This window comes from Phoca vitulina, unplaced genomic scaffold (genome assembly GCF_004348235.1).
Source record: "Phoca vitulina isolate PV1807 unplaced genomic scaffold, GSC_HSeal_1.0 scaffold9, whole genome shotgun sequence".
Classification (NCBI taxonomy): domain Eukaryota; kingdom Metazoa; phylum Chordata; class Mammalia; order Carnivora; family Phocidae; genus Phoca; species Phoca vitulina.
Window position 1 is genome coordinate 49930496 of NW_022589712.1, and position 22901 is coordinate 49953396.

The 22901-nt window shown below is 38.8% G+C and overlaps 1 protein-coding gene across 6 annotated transcripts in view; it reads left to right on the forward strand.

Annotated features, from left to right (window-relative positions):
• The window catches only part of CDK19 (cyclin dependent kinase 19), a 171079-nt gene that overhangs the window by 17167 nt on the left and 131011 nt on the right, over positions 1-22901 (forward strand). Inside the window, exon 1 of one of the 6 annotated variants that reach the window (XM_032408068.1) lies at positions 16001-17220. The exons of 4 other annotated variants lie outside the window; for them this stretch is intronic. The gene's annotated coding sequence lies outside the window, so the exon portion shown is untranslated. Of the gene's footprint in view, positions 1-16000; positions 17221-17310; positions 17359-22901 lie in introns of those variants that run through there. One more of the 6 variants, XM_032408073.1, reaches the window with a different exon arrangement.

The window sequence follows — 22901 nt, forward strand, 5'->3', positions numbered from 1 at the left end:
GTGCTTGCTTTGGCAGCACATGTACAAAGCCACTGTTTCCTTGTTGATTTTCTGTTTTGGATGATCTTTTCATCGCTGTAAGTGGGGTGTTAATGTCCCCTGCTATTATTGTATTATTATGGATTATTTCCTTTATGTTTGTTATTAACTGTTTTATGTATTTGGTTGCTCCCATGTTGGGTGCATAAATATTTACAATTGTTATATTCTCTTGTTGTAGTGTCCCCTTTAGTATTATATAGTGTCCTTTGTCTCTTGTTACGGTCTTCATTTTAAAGTCTGTTTTGTCCAGTATTAATGTTGCTACCCCGGCCTTCTTTTGAAATCTACTTGCATGATAAATGTTTCCCCATCCCCTCACTTTCAATCTGCAGGTGTCTTTCAGTCTGAAATGAGTCTCTTGTAGGCAGCATATAGCTAGGTCTTGCTTTTTTATCCATTTCCTCACCCTATGTCTTTCGATTGGAGTGTTTAGTCCAATTACAAAGTAATTATTGATAGATATGTGTTGCCACTTTGTTACTGTTTTGTGGTTGTTTCTATAGATTTTCTCTGGTTCTTTCTTCTCTTGCTCTCTTTCATAGTTTATTGGCTTTCCTTAGTGATAGACTTGAATTCCTCTCTCTTTATTCTTTGCATGTCTGTTACTGGTTTTTGATTTGTGGTTACCATTAGGTTTGTATATAACATCTTCTGCATTTAGCAGTCTATATTAAGCTGATGTTTGCTTAAATTTAAACCCATTCTTTACTCCTTCCCCCATCATGTTTTAGGTATATGGTGCTGTATCTTATATACTTTTTTTTGTTGTTTTTTAAGTAAACTCTGTGCCCAGCGTGGGGCTTGAACAAATGATCCCAAGATCAAGAGTCATATGCTCTACTGACTGAGCCAGCCAGGTGACCCTTATGTCCTTTTATTTTATGAATCCTTCCACTGATTTTTACAGAAATATTGATTTTTACTGCTTTTGTGTTTTTTAGTTTTCATACTCTCACTTATGGGCATTCCTTTCCACTCAAAGAGTCCCCTTTAATGTTTCTTGTAGTGATGGTTTAGTGGTCATAAACTCCTTTAGTTTTTGTTTATCTGAGAAGCTCTTTATCTTTCCTTCTATTCTGAATGATAGCCTTGGTGGATAGAGTATGTTTGGCTGCAGATTTTCCCCTTTCAGCACTTTGAATATATCATGCCATTCTCTTCTGGCCTGCAAAGTTTCTGCTGAAAAATCTGCTGATTGCTTTATGTGGTTTCCCTTTTATGTAACTGTCTTCTCTTGCTGGTTTTTCTTTTTTTTTAAGATTTATTTATTTATTTTTTATAAAGATTTTATTCATTTATTTGACAGAGAGAGAGACGGCGAGAGGGAGAGCACAAGCAGGGGGAGTGGGAGAGGGAGAAGCGATGTGGGGCTCGATCCCAGGACCCTGGGATCACGACCTGAGCCGAAGGCAGACGCTTAATGACTGAGCCACCCAGGCGCCCCCTCTTGCTGGTTTTTTAAAAAAGATTTACTTATTTATTTATTTATTTATTTATTTATGAGAGAAAACGAGAGAGAGCAGGTGGGGAGAGGCAGAGAGAGTCCCAAGCAGATGAACGCAGAGCCTGATGCTGGCCTCGATCTCATGACCCAAGACCACAACCGGAGCAAAAAGCAAGAGTCAGACGCTCAGGTGACTGTGCCACCCACGCACCCCTTTCTCTTGCTGCTTTAAAAAATTTTGTCTATTGCTACTTTTTGCCATTTTAAGTACTATATGTCTTGGTGTGGACTTCCTTGGGTTGAATTTTTGGGTGATCTCTGTGCCTCCTGCATCTGGATATCTGTTTCCTTCCCCCGATTAGGGAAGTTTTGAGCTATTATTTCTTCAAATTTTCTGCCCCCTTTTCTGTCTCTTCTTCTGAGATCCCAATAATGTAAATGTTTATGCTTGATGGAGTACTCAGTTCCTTATGACTACCCTTGATTTGCATAATTTTCTCTCCTGTCCTTTGTCCAGCTTGGTTACATTCCATTACTCTGTTCATCTAGCCTGCTATATTCCATCAAGTGTATTTTTATTTTTATTTTTATTTTTTTATTTTTTAAGATTTTATTTATTTATTTGACAGAGAGAGAGCAGGGGAAGTGGCAGGGAGAGGGAGAGGGAGAAGCAGGCTTCCTGCTGAGCAGGGAGCCCGATGTGGGGCTCGATCCCAGGACCCCAGGATCATGACCTGAGCTGAAGGCAGTCGCTTAACCAACTGAGCTACCCAGGCGCCCCTCAAGTGTATTTTTAATTTCGTATATTGTGTTCTTTATCTGTGGTTGGTTCTTTTTTTATCTCTGTAAAAGGATCTCACTGATGTCCTCCACTCCATACACACGGGTATCTCTGTGATTGTTACTTTAAATTCTCTATCAGGCATATTACTTCTATCTGTTTCACTTTGGTCTCTTGTTGTGGTTTGGTTCTGTTGTTTCATTTGGGAAATATTTTTCTGTCTCCTCATTTTGTCTGACTTTATCTGTTTCTGTGTGTTAGGAAAGTTAGCTACTTTTCTTGCTCTTAATGATAATAGTCTTATGAAGAAGAGGTCCTATAGTGCCCTGCAGTGCAGTGTCCCCTATTCCCCAGGGCCTGGTGCTTCAGGGAGGGTCTCGTATATGTGTTGCATGTGCTTTGCTGTTGAGTCTTGGACTCTTTTCCCTTCAGTTCAGTTGTATGCAGAGGCTCTCTTTGCCTATTGTGGGCAGTGTTTGGTCCCCAGCATGGGTGGGGTGTGTTTTAACAAGATGTGTGGTAGTGTGCTGGTGAAAGGATACCTGCCGCCACCAGAACTGAGGTCCTACAACAGGTGGTGGTCAGGAGAGGTGGTGTTGGCAGAATTGCTGGTTTTCTGGGGGAGGGGCCTGCAGCACCATTTGTAAGGGGAGCATGCCTGGGAAGGGTGGATCCGCTAAAGTGCAGGGGGCTAGGGCTTGGTGTAAGCAAGTTAAGTAGTGAGTGTCTGCACTGTGCTGGTTCCACAGGTGGCTGTTTATGCTGTGGGGTGGGGGAGGGAAATGGCACCTGCCAGCTCCTTTGTTCCTGGAGGAGACTCCCTGTGATCCCTATCTCTCTAGGCATGCTCTGAGATGAGCAAATCACTGTCCCTCCTGTCTGCCCCTGGCAGTTTTCAAATTGCTGGTTTTATACTGTATCTGCATGGGTTGTTTGTCTGCTGTCTCTTTATGGGTGGGGACTCTGCTTCCTAACATCATCCAGGCTCTGTGAGAGTGGAGCCCATAGGTTTTAAAATTCCAGTCTTTAAGTTCTACTGTTGTAAGAACTAATGAAATTCAGCCCCTCTCGCTTTCAAAGGCAAATATGGAGATTTGTCCTCCTCACTAGTGTGAAAGTCTGTTTTTCGCCCTCCTCCATGCCACCACCTCCCTCCCCACCAAGGATGACCAAGGTCTGTTTTGCTCCTGGACTGTGTCTTCGCCCTTCCTATGTTCTTTGATGTGTCCTCTTCCCTAACTTTAGTTGTGGAGTTTGTTCTGCCAGTTTTTCAGTTGTTTTCAGTGTTATCTAGTTGTATCTGTGGGACCAGGGGAGCTTAGGGTCCTCCTACTCTACCATCTTCCCACCCAACTCAAATACTTTTCATGCTTTGCGTGTTCATTATCACAGTTTGATAGGTGCAATCATTTCTATCTTAGCCTGATAGGAATTAGAGCTATTTTCTCTATACTTCTCCTAAAGCTCAGATAAAGGTCTGGCCAGCTTTACAATTTACATCTCTCTTTAGCTTCTTAGGTATTGTAATTCATCTCCTTCTATCTGTGTCACCAGTGTTTACCCAATTTATAGTTAATATTTTTGGCTTATGAGAAAGAAGAATTTTTTTACCTTGGAAAACTATGTATTTATGTAACTTAGCATCCACATTTTTCCTACTTGTGTGTTGAAGAAAATTACATATTGTGTTTTACATATAGAAATGGTCAAAAGCATTTAAAAAAAATTTCAAACTGCTGGAAAGAGGAACAGATCTAGCTGTCCTTTAAATTCTGGAAAGAACACCTGCTAAGGTATGTTTTTGTGTCAGTTGTAGCTTCATGTGACAGAAAAGCCAATTGATAATGGACTCAAACAAGTAAGGGGTTTATATTCTTCTTGTATCAAAAAGTCCAGAGTTGGAGAGTACTGTGCTGGTGCAGCTAGCCAAAAATATTACCAGAGATCCACCTCCTTCCCTCTGTTTTGTGGTTTTTGTACACATGGTCAAATGATTGTTATACCTCCAAGTATTGATTCCAGGTTCTAGGCAGGAAGCAGGGGAAGAGGCAAAAGTGCAAAGACAAAAGGGGCTGTGCCAACCAAGTGGTAAGCAAGTGCCTTCTCTGGTGTAGAGGAAGGCAGAGGAAAAGCAGGCTGTGAATGGCTTTTGGGAAACTAGTTAATAATAATCTGTGACACTTTGAGGTGTTGAAGGAGAAAGGAACCTTTGAATTAATTTTAAACTGTTAAAAAAATTCAACCAAATAAATTTTAAAGATCTTATTGGCTCTATTTAACAACTCATGAATCGGGCTGCATCCAATCCAGCAGGTAGAAAGGAGCTCTGAGGAGCTGTACAAAATGAAAGACTTTTATAGGCCAAATGGAGAGGGAACAAGAAAGTTCTAGTAGACAAAAAAGCGGATTGGTTTTGGCAAGGTTACTTTCCTTTAGAGCATGGCAGGAATCTGTCAGGCAGATTATCTCTAACTAATGCTGATTAGGAGATTCTTGATTGGTTCAAGTTTCCATTTCTGGGAGAGCCTAAACTAATTAAATAGAGCTAGTTTGGGTGATATGCAGCTTAGCATAAGTGATTCCATTTTGGGCCTGTTGTCTTGTTTTTAACAAAGCTTAGCTATCACTCAAGTGCTTAATGATAAATTCAGTTTGTGAACTGTTACTGTTTTCCACACTGTATAAAGATTTTCCGTAATTAACCACAACAAATTTTGTAGACCCTCAAGTCCATATAAAGGTTTAAAATTTAGATGGATGAAGATGGGCTTTTAAGTAGAGCCATATGATGTTATGGGAACCCTTATCTTTTCATACATATGATAGGTACACACGAGAGAATTCTGTTCTAAAAGAGAACAGAATTTAGTCATATTAAATTTTACATGTGATCTTTGCTCTAGGCCAACTAACTAAGCTTCTTTGTTTAGTTTATTGGGGTTGTAAATTTGGTACTTTTATCAGAAAAACATTTTCCATTACAAAGGCATTTGAATGCATAAAATACTTTTGGGTCCAAATGATTTAAATAAAGCTTATTCCTTCTTAAAGAACTACTTGAATGTCATTTCTCCCTGAGGGGTTTTTGCTTCTGATTCTCAATAAATATACATATAAATGAAAAGCACAACTGTGGTATCAGGAAAACTTGGAACTGGAACCCCTCAAATCTGAGCTAGTACTCTCTAGCTTCGGGATTTTGGTAATAACTCTGAACCTTAATTTCCCCACCTGTTAAAATTTGTATGACGATAAATTATTGTCTCATGTGGTTGCTGTGAGGAGTAATTAAACCATAATGTAGGGGTGCCTGGGTGGCTCAGTCGTTAAGCGTCTGCCTTCGGCTCGGGTCATGATCCCAGGGTCCTGGGATGGAGCCCCTCATTGGGCTCCCTGCTCTGCGGGAGGCCTGCTCTTCCCTCTCCCACTTGCCCTGCTTGTGTTCCCTCTCTCGCTGTGTCTCTCTTTGTCAAATAAATAAATAAAAAAATCTTAAAAAAAACCAAACCATAATGTATAAAAGTCCCCAGCAAAGTATTGGTTTATTTATTATCCAAATATATTAAGGGGGTTTCCATGGTAAATTTCCCTAAAGATTAAATTAGCAAATAAAAAAGCGTAGGTACTGAGTAAAAATTATAGTCACCTTAGTTTTGAGAATAAGGATTAATCTTCTTAGGGTCAGTAGGAAGCTAGAATTTTTTGCCCATTTACATGAATTGTTATAAAATGAATGTTATAGGAATTGTTATAAATGAATTGTTATAAAAAACTTCATTAGGAAAGAAAAATCTGTTCTGTAACGGGCTATTTTACTTTAAGCCTTCAAAATAAAGAAAACAGATGAAAGAGGAGAACCTTATTTTTTATTAAATTAAAATTTTTTATTTTTCATTTTTATTTTTTAAAAGATTTAATTTATTTGAGAGAGAGAGAGAGAGAGCACTAGCAGGAGGAGGAGCAGAGGGAGAGGGACAAGCAGACTCCATGCTGAGCATGGAGCCCCACATGGGGCTTCATCCCACAACCCTGAGATCATGACCTGAACCGAAATCAAGAGTTTTACACTCAACTGACTGAGCCACCCAGGTGCCCCAGATTAAAAATTTTTATTATAAATAGAATATGTTTAAGAAAAGTTAGAAAGTAAAGATAAGCACACACACATACAAATTGTAACTATGAGATTAGAGATGTGTTAACTAACTTTACCGTGGCAATCATTTCCCAATACATACATAAATCATCACATTGTGTACTTGAAACTTATACAGTGTTATATGTCAGTTATATCTAAAAGCTGGAAACAAATTAAGGTAAGCAAAGAAAAGTAAAATAATTCATAGAGGAACACTATGAATGGTATGGTATACATTTTTCTATATGTTTTCAAGAATCTGATTGTATTCTACATGATTTTTGATAACCTGAATTTTCCATTAAAAATATTTAATGGATATTTTTCTACTTCATTTAATGTTCTTTTCCAGCAGTGGTTTTCTTTTTTTTTTTAAGTTAAAAAAATTTATTTTGAAGATTTTATTTATTTATTTGAATGAGAGAGAGAGAGAGAGAGAGAACAAGCAGGGTGAGCAGCAGAGGGAGAGGGAGAAGCAGACTCCCTACTCAGCAGGGCTCAATCCCAGGACCCTGGGACCATGACCTGAGCTGAAGGCAGACACTTAATGACTGAGCCACCCAGGTACCCCAGCAATGGTTTTCTTTTAAAGAAAATCTGTACCATTTACATACACAACTCTTCCATCAATAATATCATTAATTAAATGCAGTTATTCTTGAGGGTATGGGTAAAAAGTCTGCTTTCTGATCTTCCTTCCCCAGAAAATCACTCTTTATTTTTAGGGACCATAGTCCACTGTATGGAGGTACTGTTATTTGTTTACCGAGTTACTCGATTGATGGTTATGTTGTTTGTAACTTTTTATTGTTATAAAAAGCACTGTGATCAACAGATATTTAGTTAAAATTTTGGTTTTCTGAGAGGGGAGTTTTCTAAAGTGAAAAATTAAAGTGAAAAGGAGAGAATACATAAAATGGTGCTTACCTATTTGATTTTAAAATGGAGACCACCATTAGGAAACATCAACGTGAACTGGTGTTTCCTAGTATTACTATATTGATCTGAATAAAGTAGGAGTTTTAAGGATTTATATAATTTAATTAAAAACTTAAAATATTTCTTCCTGGGGTGCCTGGGTGGCTCAGTTGGTAGAGCAACTGACTCTTGGTTTTGGCTTGGGTAATGATTTCTGGGTTGGGGGATCAAGTCCTGCATCGGTTCCACAGTCAGCATGGAATTTGCTTGGTATTCTCTCTCTCCTTCTTCCTCAACCCCTCCCCCTGCTCGCTCGTGCTCTCTCTCTCTAAATAAATAAAATCTTAAAAAAAATTTTTTTCTGGATGTACTTATAGGTAGAAATAAAAACACAACATAAGTGTTTATAGAACTTCATGGAATCCTATATCTTGTTCAAATCACTTGCCTTAGAACAAGTCCAGAAATATTAATGCCTCCCCTAAGATCACATGGTATATTTCAGTATCTGGTATATTTCTGTCATTTTCTGATTCCTACCCAACATTCTTACCTATAAGAAGTCTAATACAAAGGTAATGAGAACGGTTTGGAGCTATGGATCATCCATAATCTTTAATGAAGAGACTGGATGAAGGCAAATTATCATTTGTTGGGATGCACTTTTCTCTAAACTTTCTAAGATACTGATTGACTGATAAGTACTGCCATTTTCATCAGTGAAATATTTATTTAGGTCCACCTTGGCAGAGGCTTTTTTTTTTTTTTGACAATTCAGTGGTTTTAGTATGTTCACAGAGTTGTGTAATCATTACCCCTATCTAATTTTAGAACATTTCATCATTCCAAAAGAAACCCTGTATCCATTAGCGGTCACTCTATTTCCCCATTCTCCTAGCTCCTGGCAACACTATTCTACTTTCTGTCTCTATGGATTTGTCTATTCTGGACATTTCATAAAAATGAAATCCTACTGTATGTGGTTTGTGTCTGGCTCTTGCACTTAGCATAGTATTTTCAAAGTTCATCCATGTTGTACAATGTGTGAATATAGTTGACCCTTGAACAATGCTGGGGTTAGGTACACCAACCCTCATATAACTTTTGATTCCTTCAAGACTTAACCACTAATAGCCTACTGTTGACCAGTAGCTGTACTGATAACATAAACAGTTGATTAGCACGTATTTTATGTTTTATATACAGTATTCTTTATTTTTTTAAGATTTTATTTATTTGTCAGAGAGAGAGTGAGCACACGCAGAGGGAGTGGCAGGCAGAGGGAGAGGAAGAAGCAGGCTCCCATGGAGCAGGGAGCCCCATGCGGAGCTCGATCCCAGGACCCCGAGATCATGACCTGAGCCAAAGGCAGACACTTAACCGACTGAGCCACCCAGGTGTCCCTGTATACAACATTCATATAATAAGGTAGAGGAAAGAAAATGTTATTAAGAAAACCATAAAGAAAATACATTTTCAGTACTATACGTATATTCATTGAAAAAAAATTTGCATATAAACAGACCCATGTAGTTCAAACCTGTGTTCAAGGTCAACTGCATATCCTTCTTTTATTTTTTATTTTAAATTTTTATTTTTATTTAAAAAAGATTTATTTATTTTAGAGAGGGGGGAGGGGCAGAGGGAAAGGGAGAGAGAATCTAAAGCAGACTCCCCACTGAGCACAGAGTTTGACCTGGGGCTCGGTCTCACGACCCTGAGATCATGAGCTGAGCTGAAATCAAGAGTTGGATGCTTAACCAACTGAGCCACCCAGGTGCTGCTTGTCTGTCTTTTTGATTTTAGCCATCTTAGTTGGTGTGAACTGGCATTTCATTGTGGTTTTGATTTGTATTTTCTTAATAACTAATGATGTTGAATATCCTCTCGTGCTTTTTGGCCATTTGTGTATATTCTTTGGAGAAATGTCTATTCAAGTCCTTTGCCCATATTTTCATTGGGTTTTCTTTTTATTCTTTTTGTTGTTGTTGTTCGTTATAAGAGTTCTTTATATGTTCTGGTTATTAAGATCTTATGTGACTTATGATTTGCAAATATTTTCTCTCATTTTGTGGATTGCTTTTTCATTTTCTTGATGGTGTCCTTTGAAGCATAAAAGTTTTTAATTTTGTTGATGTCCAGTTTATGTCTTTTGTTGTTGTTGCTTACAGTAGGAAACTGCTGATTGATCTAAGCTTGCAAAGATTTATTCCTTTGTTCTAAGGGTTTTGTGGTTTCAGTTCTTACCTTTAGGTCTGGCAGTGTTTTCTTTTTTTCAGTGAAGGGGACATGTGACAGGGTTGCAGCCTTTTAGGACTTAGAGTGTATTTGGCTAAATTAGACATATACGGCATAACTAGCAATACCATTCACTCATTTATTTGGCACTGACTGAATAACCCTATGTAGGAATTAGTAGTATAAGAATAAAAGACATAGTTCCTTTCCTTACCATCTAGAGAAAAAATAAAATAGATTACAGTACAGGGCTATGAATCGTTTTATATAGGTATGCACAGAATACTGTGTGGGTAACTAGGAGGGACACTGAACTGACTCATGAATGTGTGGGTGTTGGGAAACCTTTCCAGTATAGGGAAATCCCATGATAATTGAATTTTGAAGGCCAAATAGTGAGCCAGACAGAGAAGTGGTTTTTAGTTTAGTAAGATGAGTTTTAGTTTAGTAAGATGAGTGGTTTTTAGTTTAGTAAGATACCTCTAGTATAGAGGTGAAAGAAGTAATAAACTCAGAGATCTGGAGGAGATTTCAGTTCTTGTTTGAGCCTGATAAATTCTAAATGTGTATAAAAAGTTCTTTATACCTTGGGAGGAACAGGAAAGGATTAGAAAATAAAAATCTGTAAATGGGGATGGTGTCTTTTACTTATGAGTTGTGAGGATTAAAGAAGATGATGCTTTTATACTATAAGAAATATATGTGTTAATCCTGTTACCATTAATTTTTTAACATAAAATTTTGATAATCATTGGTTTTTTAGTATCTTTTTATTTCTGGGGTGTCATGAAGTCCTTAAGAACAAATTGTTCTGAATTTCTTTTTTTTCTTCTTAATTTCTTAAATATACACTGCATGTTATAAACAAGGAAATGGTTATGCATGTTATTAATAATGAGATGGTGATTATTGAGCTGTAAAAAGCAAATATTTTAAATTGACTATGGTTTTTAAAATAATTATAAAAGTTATACAATCTGCAAAAGTAATTAGTAAGGAAAGCTATAAGGGAGAAAGTAAGAAATATTCAAAATTCCACCATTACGTGATAATTACTTACTATTTTGGTGCATTTCCTTCCTTTTTTTTTTTTAAGATTTTATTTATTTATTTGACAGAGAGAGAGATAGCGAGAGTAGGAACACAAGCAGGGGGAGTGGGAGAGGGAGAAGCAGGCTTCCTGCGGAGCAGGGAGCCTGATGTGGGGCTCGATCCCAGGACCCTGGGATCATGCCCTGAGCCAAAGGCAGACGCTTAACAACTGAGCCACCCAGGCGCCCCAGTGCATTTCCTTTCTGACATCTTTTCATCCATTTGGTGTGTACACAAACACACACATTTGCCGTTAGAAAAACAATTTACAAAAGTCAGATCATTTTTAAATTTTTTTTTTTTTTTTTTTTTAAGATTTTATTTATTTGCGAGAGAGAGAACGAGAGACAGAGAGCATGAGAGGGAGTGAGAGGGAGGAGGGTCAGAGGGAGAAGCAGACTCCCTGCCGAGCAGGGAGCCCGATGTGGGACTCGATCCCGGGACTCCAGGATCATGACCTGAGCCGAAGGCAGTTGCTTAACCAACTGAGCCACCCAGGCGCCCAGTCAGATCATTTTTAAAAATTTTTTTTATTTTTATTTTTTTTTTAAAGATTTTATTTATTTGAGAGAGAGAGAGAATGAGAGAGAGAGCATGAGAAGGAGGAGGGTCAGAGGGAGAAGCAGACTCCCTGCCAAGCAGGGAGCGCGATGCGGGACTCGATCCCCGGACTCCAGGATCATGACCTGAGCCGAAGGCAGTCGCTTAACCAACTGAGCCACCCAGGCGCCCAAAAGTCAGATCATTTTAAATGTGTAATTTTAATCTTTTTTTAAAAGATTTTATTTTATTTTATTCTTTTAGATTTTTTTTAAAGTTTTTATTTATTTGACAGAGAGAGACAGCGAGAGAGGGAACACAAGCAGGGGGAGTGGGAGAGGGAGAAGCAGGCTTCCCACTGAGCAGGGAGCCTAATGTGGGGCTCGATCCCAGGACCCTGGGATCATGACCTGAGCTGAAGGCAGACGCTTAAAGACTGAGCCACCCAGGCGCCCCAAAGATTTTATTTTTAAGTAATCTCTACATCCAACGTTGGGCTTGAACTCACAACCCCAAGATCAAGAGTCACATGCTCTACTGACTGAGCCAGCCAGGTGCCCCTAATCTTATCTTTTAATCTAAATGCTTTATGAGGTTATCTTTCTGTGTTAGCAAATATAGATCTATATAATCATCTTGTTTTATTGTATTCCATTGTCTGGCAATATTTTAATGTGATTAATCCCCTATTGATGAATATTTATGTGGCTTCTAGTTTTTTTACTGAATAGTGCATAGTATGTTTGCCCACTTGTCTGATCATCCCTTTAGAATAAATTCTTAGAAGCAGAATTGTTGGATCACAGGGCATGCCTATTTCAAATTTAGGAAGCATTGCCATACTCTTTCTCCAAGTAGGTTGAGCCAATTCTTGTATTCATCTTTTGGGTATTTCACATTCATTTCCTTTGTGCTTTTTTCAATAGGAAGTGTGTATGGCAATTAATATTGGGCTTTGAAGTTGTATTATCTGGATTCATAATCACATCTCTACCACTTTTTAGCTGTTTGACTTGGGCAAATTAACTGCGTCTTAGATTTCTCATCTGTAAAGTGGGGATAATGGCAGCAGTTACCTTGTAGGGTTGTTGTGAGGACTGCATGACATGTGAAGTGCTTGCAACAGGGTCTAGCAGATAACAAGCACTGCTATCACTATTGGTCTTTTCACACTTGCATATTTCTATAGGATAAATCCCTACTAGGGTAGCCGCATTCGAAAATAGAGATCACCAAATTACTGGTTTAAAAAGTTGTTCCTTTTGCACTAAAACCTGCATAATAACTCGTTGCAGTATCATATCAGTATTATGATTGTGTCCATGCTCTCTGTCTCAATGATCTGTTTCTGTATTCATGTTTTCTTGAGAAATCAAAAAACTCATGTATAAAATTATATTCATTTCCAACTTTTGATTATAAAAAATCTCAAACATACAGGGTATTTTAAAGACTTAGTCCTATTATGATCACCTGTATATCCACTGTCTAGACCAGGAGTTAGCAAATTTTTTTTTCTGTAAAGGGCCAAGTGTTTTCTGTATTTCTGTAAAGGGCGAGTAAATATTTTAGATTTTGGGGGCCATATAGTCTCTGTCACAACTTCTCAATTCTGTAGTTGTAGTGAGTAAGCAACCATAGACAGCGGGTGAATGAATGGACATGCAGTGTTCAACAGAACTTTATTTACAAGAACAGGCACAGCTGGATTTGGCCTGGGCTGTAGTTTGCCATCCCCAGATCCAGATTAAATAGTTAACAGATTGCTATGTTTGCTTTCTCTGTAAATGTGTTTATGTATTTCTGAACCACTTCAAAGTTAAGTTGCAATCGTCATGGCATAATCATTGTGTGCCTGGCTTCAGAACTTGGCCTTTAACCTGATGGAGACATAGAGTAATGGATTCCAAATGGAATAGATTCTAATATTTCCCCAAATGGAAATAGCAATTTTTTTTTTCTGATTGTAAAAGGAACACATACTTGTTGTAAAACGCAGACAATTAATATAAAATGTAGGCATTCATGAGAGCTCTCCACTGCCAACAGTTAGGTGTGTAGCCTCACAGTGGGGAATTTCATGATGAGTTTTGTATTGGTGTGGATGGTAGAGAGGACCAGAGGTGTGAGAGTGGAAGTATGAGGCTCTTAGGTCTAGGTGAGAAATGATGAGGACCTGTTTCTTAGTAGCAGCTATGAGAGTAGACAAAGGGCAAGGCTGGGGTAACAGTTCAAGGGCTATTTGGGAGATAGATGGGATTCAGTGACTAGTTGGATGAATGGGCTGAAGGATCCCCCAGTGAAGTGGCCAGGATGGTAGTTGAGTGGATTTTCCAGAACTTGGGACCAAATTGTGGGGTCATTTGAAGGGGGCATAAAAGGAAAAATACCAGTTTTGCCAATGGCAGAATTCGAGTGGAAAGTGTATCCTTTGTTCTTATTTTTATCCTATGTTTCCAGGCTTATTTAGAAGGGGAGGGTAAAAATAAGAATTCAATTATATTTTGACAGATAAGAGCTATTATATATTATATCATGCCCTTTTCTCTTACTGACTGTTCCGCTCTTGAATTAGTTAAGGTTAGCAGCTTCTGTTTTGGTGTGTAACTGTAGCATAACTTTTACATTTCACAAAGTTCTTGTTGCAGTCTTTAAATTTTTATTCTGAGGAACTGGGATTGGAGTGGGGTAAAGGGGGCACTTGGGCAAGTTATTGGCAGAGGTTCTTTGACTCTGAATTAAGGACTGTCTAGGTCTCTGAGTAGGATCTTGCTTTCACCAGATTCTGCTATGTTTCTAATCACTGGAAACAAGGCTGTAGAATTATGGTGTGAAACTTTGGCTCATTGTCATCTTCACAGTAATGCAGTGTTAGCATAGACTCTGAGTTCTGGGACACAGTGAAGGATCTTCAGTATCCAGTTAACTAAATGATTGGTTGGTTAATGGCGGGTGGGGGGTTTATGGAGCTAAGGCATTCATTCCTGCGTGAGAAAGACTTGGGTCACTAATGCTAACTTCTCTTGCTTTTTCAGATAGGATTAAACATGGTGCTCTATACCCTTTAATATTTTAACATCTCCTAAAAATAAGCGCATTTTCCTGCATAACCATAATACCATTGTTACAGCTAAGAACATTATAATTTTGTTCTTTTTAATAGAACTGTATAACGTAGCACAAAAAGTATGAAAATCCTTAGATTTGCTCTTCAACTTTGTAACCTATTGAACTGTCTTTATCCCTGTTACTCTTTACCTATCTTTTTCTTTAAAAAAAAAATTGTTTTTTAAAGATTTTATTTGTTCATGAAAGACAGAGAGAGAAAGAGGCAGAGGCAGAGGGAGAAGCAGGCTCCCCGCGGAGCAGGGAGCTCCATGTGGGGCTTGATCCCAGGACCCCGGGATCACAACCTGAGCCAAAGGCATCAAAAACTAATGATGGTGGGTGGATGGGTTAGCCTGGTGATGGGTGTTAAAGAGGGCACATATTGAATGGAGCACTGGATGTTATACGCAAACAATGAATCATGGAATACTACATCAAAAACTAATGATGTATGGTGATTAACATAACATAATAAAATAAAATAAAAAAACCCAAAAAGCTAATGATGTACTGTATGGGGACTAACATAACATAATAAAATAAAATAAAATAAAATAAAAATTATTTTCTAGCTTAAAAAAAAACAACAACAAAAACCAAAGGCAGACGCTTAACCGACAGAGCCACCTAGGCGCCCTTCCTATCTTTTTCTTTAGATGGAAATCTGTATTGGGTAGCGCGTTTGCTGCTTTCATTTGACCCAATTACACAATCAAATGAAAGGAATATTTTGATTTTTTTTTCCATGTGTTTGTATTTTTAAAAATCTGGGTTTTGTTTCTGTATTTTATATGATTTGAAAGAGAATTACATGTAACTTATAATCAAAAGAAGAGTTTACATAGTCTCTAATTTCCATTTGATTGTTGGTACTTGTTATGTAGTAGAAGAAACTGAAGGAAGGCAAAGCCAATTATGTGCTTTTAAAAAAGTGGCCAACTTTGGAATTTTCATACTAAAAGGAGGAGGGAAAGTAATATGGATATTCCCATTGTTTTCAAGTTTAACTTTATATGCTTTTATTTGATAAGAAAATTTATAATAACTTCAGATAAAGATCTTGTACTCTGAAAAATTATGCTGCAAATTTATCCAGGGTCCTTGCTTTATTTTTCTCTACTCCTCCATCCCCCTCCCAGATTTAGTACTCTGCATTGTCTTCCTCCCATATCATCTCCTAGGCTGTGGATACAAAGCACCATCTTATTTTATCCTTTTAAAAACATCAGTTACCTTGATTAGAAGGAAGGAATTTAGTGTCTTGGTATAGCCGCGGCGCAGTAGGCTACAGTTAGGAATAGCATGAGCAAAATGAGGTAAATGAGAGCTTATTCTTCCTAGATTACAGACCTAATCATAACTACCAGTTTGAGGCAGTTTGACTAGTAGGAACAGACTGAAAATTATTGTTACATCTCTGTATTCTACACAGAAGAAGCAAAATGTATAAAATTATGATAAAAAGAAACACAGCAAGTAATTGAGGACAGCTAGTGTAAGCACTTGGGATGGAGGTTGGAAATATGTTTGGTTCTATCAGTTGTACTCTTTATTTTTTTACTTATTTTTTAATTAAGTAGGCTCCACGCCTGGCATGGGGCTTGAACTCACAACGCTGAGATCAGGAGTTGCGTGCTCTACTGACTGAGCCAGCTGGGTGCTCTTTAAAGTCAGTTTTTTTCTCATTATTTAAAAAATGGCTTCCTTGCACCCAACCAAAATGTTGTAAAGAGTGATGAAGCATATTAAAGCTTAGTTAACTGGTGAATTATTTATTGATAACTTTCTCTTGGCTCCTATGTTTTATGTTTATATCCAAGAATTTAAGAGCTAGCATGTAATGGACAACAGTCGTTAGAGATAGACATTTCTGAGTTCAGATCCTAGCTGTTTAACTTTCACAGATCGTGTACTACTTAGCCTTTAAAATGAGGTGAAGAACTATCTCACAGAACTTTTATGAAGCTTAGTTGAAATTATGTATGTTTGGAACCTGGTACAGTGCTGCGTAGTGGGCACTAAAAGGCAGCGGCTCCTTCTGTTATACCTAAAAACAAACTTGAGTTTATAAAAAAATGGAAAATTAAAGTCTCTCTTCTAAAAAAAAAAAAAAAAAATCTAAAGGCCATCTCCTTTAAGCCTTGTCATTGTGTGGCGATGGGGATAGATGCACTCATAGTTTCTTGGGGCTTTTTGTCTTTCAAAGAGCCCATTATTCTGTTTTGTAACTGCCTAGTATAATGCTTGGCACATAAATATTCCTCATATGTGTTAGAGGGATGTCTTGCAAAGAGAGAAAATGTTCTCTATTGCTTTGTTCTCTTGAACACCTCACAAGTTGTTTACTTATATAGATTTACTCATCCACTCAAGATACTTGGCTTGTTTTGGAAGAGAAATGATATTTTATATTTAGGGAATTAAGTACAGTGTTACCGACTGGCTAAAAATCCTGATGTCTAATGATATATTCCATGATATCAGAATTTTTGTGATTTGAAATGAAGGCAACAGTATGCTTTTAAATGTTTGAGGATGGACAACCCTCTTGGGTCCCCTCCCTCTTCAGGAGCTTTGTATTATTGCTCAATAAACTTTACTATCACTCAATAAACTTTGCTTTGCTGCACCAAAAAAAAAAAATTTTGAGGATATGAAATTTTTGAAGGGCTTAAGAATGACTGTTTCTCTGAACTTCATTCATTCACCCCACATTTACTGAGTACTTCTGTGTTCTCTAGACCCCGTGTTAAAGGCTATGGAAAGCCGAAGAATTACTGATGGTTTCTGTCCTCAGGGACTTTTACTTCAGTGACAAAGGCAGATAAGAAAACCAACGTTACATTATAATTGAAAAATACTATAGGACCTGCACAGAAAAGGTGAACATAGAAGAGGAAGACGGTCTATCCATATTTGGTGCGTGAAGGTGTTGTCTGTGCCTGTGTCAATGACAGGTGCAGCGGGCAAACCCTTTGGAAGAGCTGAGACTGGAAGGACAGGTGGAGAAAGTTTCCGGAAAAGGACATTGCAAGCAGCTCGTGCAAAGGCAGGGTGGTATGAGAAGCCTATAAGTTGTTCTTTGTATGATGAAGCTGGGATCATCAAGGACTGGGTTCCTTCTGTTTGCTTCACTGTCCTTTGGCATTGCTTCTATTACCTTGCAGTCCAAAATCACTACCGGAGTGCTCTCCATCATGTCCCAGTAAACGGACACACTCCCAGCTAAGTGAGTTCCCTTGAAGTAGCTTTTCTGGAAGTCACATTCATGACTTCCACTTCCAGCTCATTGACTAGTTGCAGCAGCTGGGAAGGCTGGAAAGGGTGCACTTCTACCTGGGGGGATGCCATCCAGAATAAAGCCAGGGTCTGTTACTGAGGAGAAAAGAGAGAATGGGTATGTAGACAGCCAGCGGTGTCTGTCACAAAGAGGATTGAGAATGGAGGTGGGGAGACCAATTTAGTACAACAGTTAAGTAGTAATACTTGCAGTCTCTTAAAGAAGAGATTTCATTGATAATCTTGAAATGCAAGAATGTGTTTGGTTACTAAGTAGAAAAGCTATTCTGCTGGGAAAACTAGAGGATTGAAGCCATTATTTTGATACCATTCTGTTCAAGTTTCTGGGAGCAAAAATTATGCTTTAATTATTTTAACCCTTGAGTTAATTCTTTCCAACTAAGCTTTTCATAAAATTAAATATTTTGTTGCTAAAGAGGATTAACACCGATAAGAATGGCATGAATAGGAATTACAGTAAAAAAACTATAGCATGACTTTTTCAACTGGGTAATAAACGAAAGGGGATTTACAATGTATTTTTTCTGGGAGAGGAAATAATGAATGATTTTATTTTTCTTCTTTTTACTTCTCTTTAAACTTTATACACTTAGCACATATTATTTTTTAAAAAATGGGGTAGGGGTGCCTGGGTGGCACAGTTGGTTAAGTGACTCTTGGTTTCAGCTTAGGTCGTGATCTCAGGGTCATGAGATTGAGCCCCTCGTGGGGCTCTGCACTCAGTGGGGAGTCTGCTTAAGATTCTCCTCCTCAGGTGGAGGGGCAGAGGGAGAGGGAGAGAGAATCTTAAGCACATTCTGCGCTGAGTATGGAGCCCAGTGTGGAGCTCAATCTCATGACCCTGAGATCACAACCTGAGCTGAAACTAAGAGTCTGATGCTTAACTGACTCCACCACTCAGGTGCCCCCATCTTAATCATTTTTATTTTTTTATTTTAATTTTTTAAAAGATTTTGTTTATTTATATGACAGAGAGAGACAGAGCAAGAGAGGGAACACAAGCAGGGGGAGTGGGAGAGGGAGAAGCAGACTCCCCGCGGAGCAGGGAGCCCAACATGGGGCTCGATCAGGATGCTGGGATCATGACCTGAGCTGAAGGCAGACACTTAACGACTGAGCCACCCAGGTGCCCCCATCTTAACCGTTTTTAAGTGTATGGTAGCATTAAGTACATTCATATTTTTGTGTGCCATCACCACCATCCATCCACAGAACTTTTTTCATCTTGCAAAACTGAAACCCTGTACCTTTAAAGAATAACTCATTTCTCCCCTTCCCCCAGCCTCGGGCAACCACCATCCTACTTTCTATCTTTATGAATTTGCCTACTACTCCAGGTTCCTCAATAGAAGTAGGATAACACAGTATTTGTCCTTTTGTGACTTACTTATTTCATCTAGCATATTCTTAAGGTTAATCTATGTTGTAGTATGTGTCAGAAAAAAAATTGAAGATCTAATTGGCTTTATTAAATGATTCATGAATCAGGCAGCATCCCATCTAGCAAGTAGAGAGTTACTCTAAGGAGTAGAACAAAATGGAAGGTTTTTATAGGAAAGAGTGTGGGGCAAGAAAGTTATAAGCAAAAGAGAAGAAAGGACAGTTTCAGGCAAGATCACGTGCCCTGAAGGGAATGGGCTAAGGGTCTTATTATACAGATTACCTCATCTTCCTTTGGGGGATAGAGAAAGCCCATGGCACATATTACCTCATTGGTGCTGATTAGAAAATTTTTAATTGACCAGTTAAGACACTGGAGATTGAGGGGTGCCTGGGTGGTCCAGTTGGTTAAGCGTCTGACTTTTAACTCAGATCATGATCTCAGGGTCCTGGGATCGAGCCCCTTGTTGGGCTCTGCGCTCTGCCTGTCCCTCTCCCTCTGCCCTCCTCCTGCTCTCTCTCTCTCTCCTAAATAAATAAATAAAATCTTTAAAAAAAAAAAAAAAGACATTGGAGGTCGAGACTACAGTTAGATCTGGTATTAAGCCCTGGTTTACTGACTTGGGGCCTTAAACTAAGTGATGGCATTTGGGGCCTGTGATTTTCTTTTTCTTTCTTTCTTTCTTTTTTTTTAAGATTTGTTTATTTATTTTAGAGAGAGAGAGTGCTAGAGAGCGTGAGGGTGCATGTGCATGTGTGAGGAAGGGGAAAGGGACAGAGGGAGAAAAATCAAGCTGACTCCCTGCTAAGCATGGAACCTGACACGGGGCTCAATCTCACGACCCTGAGATCATGACCTGAGCCGAAATCACGAGTCAGCTGCTTACTGACTGAGCCACCCAGGTGCCCCCCTGTGATTTTTTAACAATTACCCCCTGGGGATCAGACACTTGGTTTAACTGAGAGATGTGCTCAAAATTTAAGGCATTAGCACCGCTCTCAGCTACTGCCCTGGAAAGTTCCCACAGTTGTTATGATTTCTTTGTGCGGTATCCGTAGGTCATGATGTTTTTTTCTAATCTCTGTGATATTCACAAGTAACAAGTTAAGGTTTGCAGTTTTTAAGTCAGTCATTCTCTTTGTTTACTTGGTGGTTTGTGGCTGCAAACAGTCATTTAATTTAAAGCTTTTGTGAGAATACAGTTTACCAGGGAGATTATTATGATTACTGTAAACAGGATAATTTCCAATGTTTGGAGTATATTTTGGAGCCATGGTCCCCAAGACTCAAGTCAAAATCATATAGGTCAAAGAAAGACCCACTGAAGGAGTCACCTTTTTTTAGACAAGCGGCCTGCTCAGTGATCTTCGTAGTTAAGTTTCAACTTCCCCAGAAATGTTAATCCTGCTGTAACTGGTGCTGTAACACAAACACCTCTTTGCTTGGCTAAAAGATAATCAAGAGCTATGCTATTATCAAGATCAACTTTGGCTAGAAAGTCTAAGGATCTTTTTTTGGGCAGCTATTGCTTTAGCAGCGGTTTTTGCAATAATTTTAAGAATTAAGGAGAAGTTCTTGATCATAACCTCATTACATTTATCCCTAACCAGGGAGATAGGGACCTGTCAAAGCAGTGGATCCTGAATCATGAGTGTCTCCTGCTAGGTCCTTTTTAAATCAACAGTGTAAGTTGAGGGGAGCCTACCAGTGAGATGTCTCATTTTGCTTGTAAAAAATTAGGGGCACAGTTAGATTTTCTCCTAGCCTGATATAAAAGGTTGTTCTACTTTCCAGAAGTTACTCCCCTAGCAATGGCCTGGGAGATAAAGATGAGGGCGTTATCTTTCCAGGCCAATGCCAGAGGAAAGGAAAGGAAAAGGAGGAAGTTTCAGGTTTAGTTAACTAAAGTATGAAGTCTTGGTTCATTGTCTTGGCTGGGAACAGTCTACCTTGATGTCAGCTCCTTCTCTTCCTCGTCAAATTGATTTGGGGGTCTCCAGTCTCTGTACAGTAGCAGGTGTCGGTGGAGCCTTCTGTGAGATGTGTATCCAAGGTTCAGTGCCTTTTAATTTTGCAGCAGCGTCAGTGGTCAGGAGCCCTTGGTAAGATCCTTTGCAACGAGGTTTGAGGGCTGCCATCCCCTGAGGATGTTTCTGGAATACGCAATCACCAGGCTCTAGACTGTGACCAACAGGATCCTTTGAATTGGGATCTGGGATGGCTTCTTAACCTGTTGATAATAGGCTTGAGCATGAGACATTAGAGACTTACAGTAGTTGATCATATACCTGAAGTAACAAGGGATTAGCAGAAGGTGGTATGCCGGTAGACATTGGTCTGCTGGTAGTTTCCTTGTGTGGAATAAATTCGTTTCCCAAAGGGGATACTGGGAACAGTCAGTAAGATCAAAAGCAATAGCTTAGCCAGGGAAGTCCAGCAAGTTTAGAAGTTTTAAGTTTGAGGATCCCATTAGTTCTTTCAGCCTTGCCTGATGATTGAGGGTGATAAGGGCAATGATAATTCCAAGAAGTTTGCAAGTGCTTCATTAAGGCTTGTGTGATTTGCCCAGTGAAGTGGGTGCGTCCATCACTGGAGATTACAGGAGGTATGCCCCAAGTATAACCACAATTTGTTTATCCATTCATCTGTCAATGGAGACTTGGGTGGCTTCCACTTTTTGGCTATTATGAATAATGCTGCTATGAACATGGGCATATAAATGTCTCTTTGAGAATCCTTGCTTTGAATCCTTTTGGCTATATACCCCGAAGTGGAATTGCTGGATAATATGGTAATTCTATTTTTAATTTTTTGAGGAACTGCCATACTGTTTTCTCTTGCAACTGCACCATTTTACATTCTCACCAACAGTACACAGGGGTTCCAGTCTCTCCACATCCTCACCAACACTTATTTCCCTCCTTTAAAAAAAATTGATAGTAACCATCTTAATGGGCATGTGGTAGTATCTCATTATGTTGAATTTTTTTAAGCTTATAAAATGTTTATAAGAGTGAGTTATATAATCACATGGCAGCAATTTAATTTATTTTTAAAGATTTATTTATTTATTTTAGAGAGAGAAAGGGAGAGAGAGAGAGAGAGAGAGCAGGGGGAGGGACAGAGGAAGAGGGAGATAAGCAGACTCCCAGCTGAGCAGGGAGCCAGACGTGGGGCTCGATCCGCAGACCCTGAGATCATGAACTGAGCTGAATCAAGGGTCAGATGCTTAACCAACTGAGCCACCCAGGCGCCCCTATTTATTTATTTTTAAGTAGGCTCCACACCCAACATGGGCTTGAACTCACAACCCTGCGATCGAGAGTTGCATGCTGTACGGACAGAGCCAGCCAGGTGCCCCACATGGCAGCAATTAAAAAAAAATGGAACAGAAAGTACTCCCCAACTCAGTCTTGCTACTCTAACACCAATATTATTTTAATGTTATTTGGCTATGTATGACCATATATATATTTTACTCATGACTGGGCTCATAAGCATTTCCCATTTTTTACATATTTTGTACAACAATCATTTGAATTTTAATTTTCCAGGAAAATGTTGCAAATGCTGAAGGATCCATATAGCATGATTGACTACATTGAATTCATTTGAACATTTATGAATAAATTGAATATTTATTATTGTGTGGTTTCTTACATAGAGATAAGTACCTGGTTTGTATGATTTTAATTCCATAGACTGGATGATACAGTGATGAAGAGTGTGGCTCTTGAAGTCATGTGTTTGAATTGCACATCTGCTGCTTCTGGCTGTGTGTGTTTAAGCAAGTTCCTTAAGGTCTTGTGTCTCAGTTTCTTTATTTGTGAAGTGAGGGTAATATCTCAGAGTTATGAAGACCGAATGACCTCATACCCGTGGAGCTCTTAGAATTGTGCCTGGCACATCATACATTCCA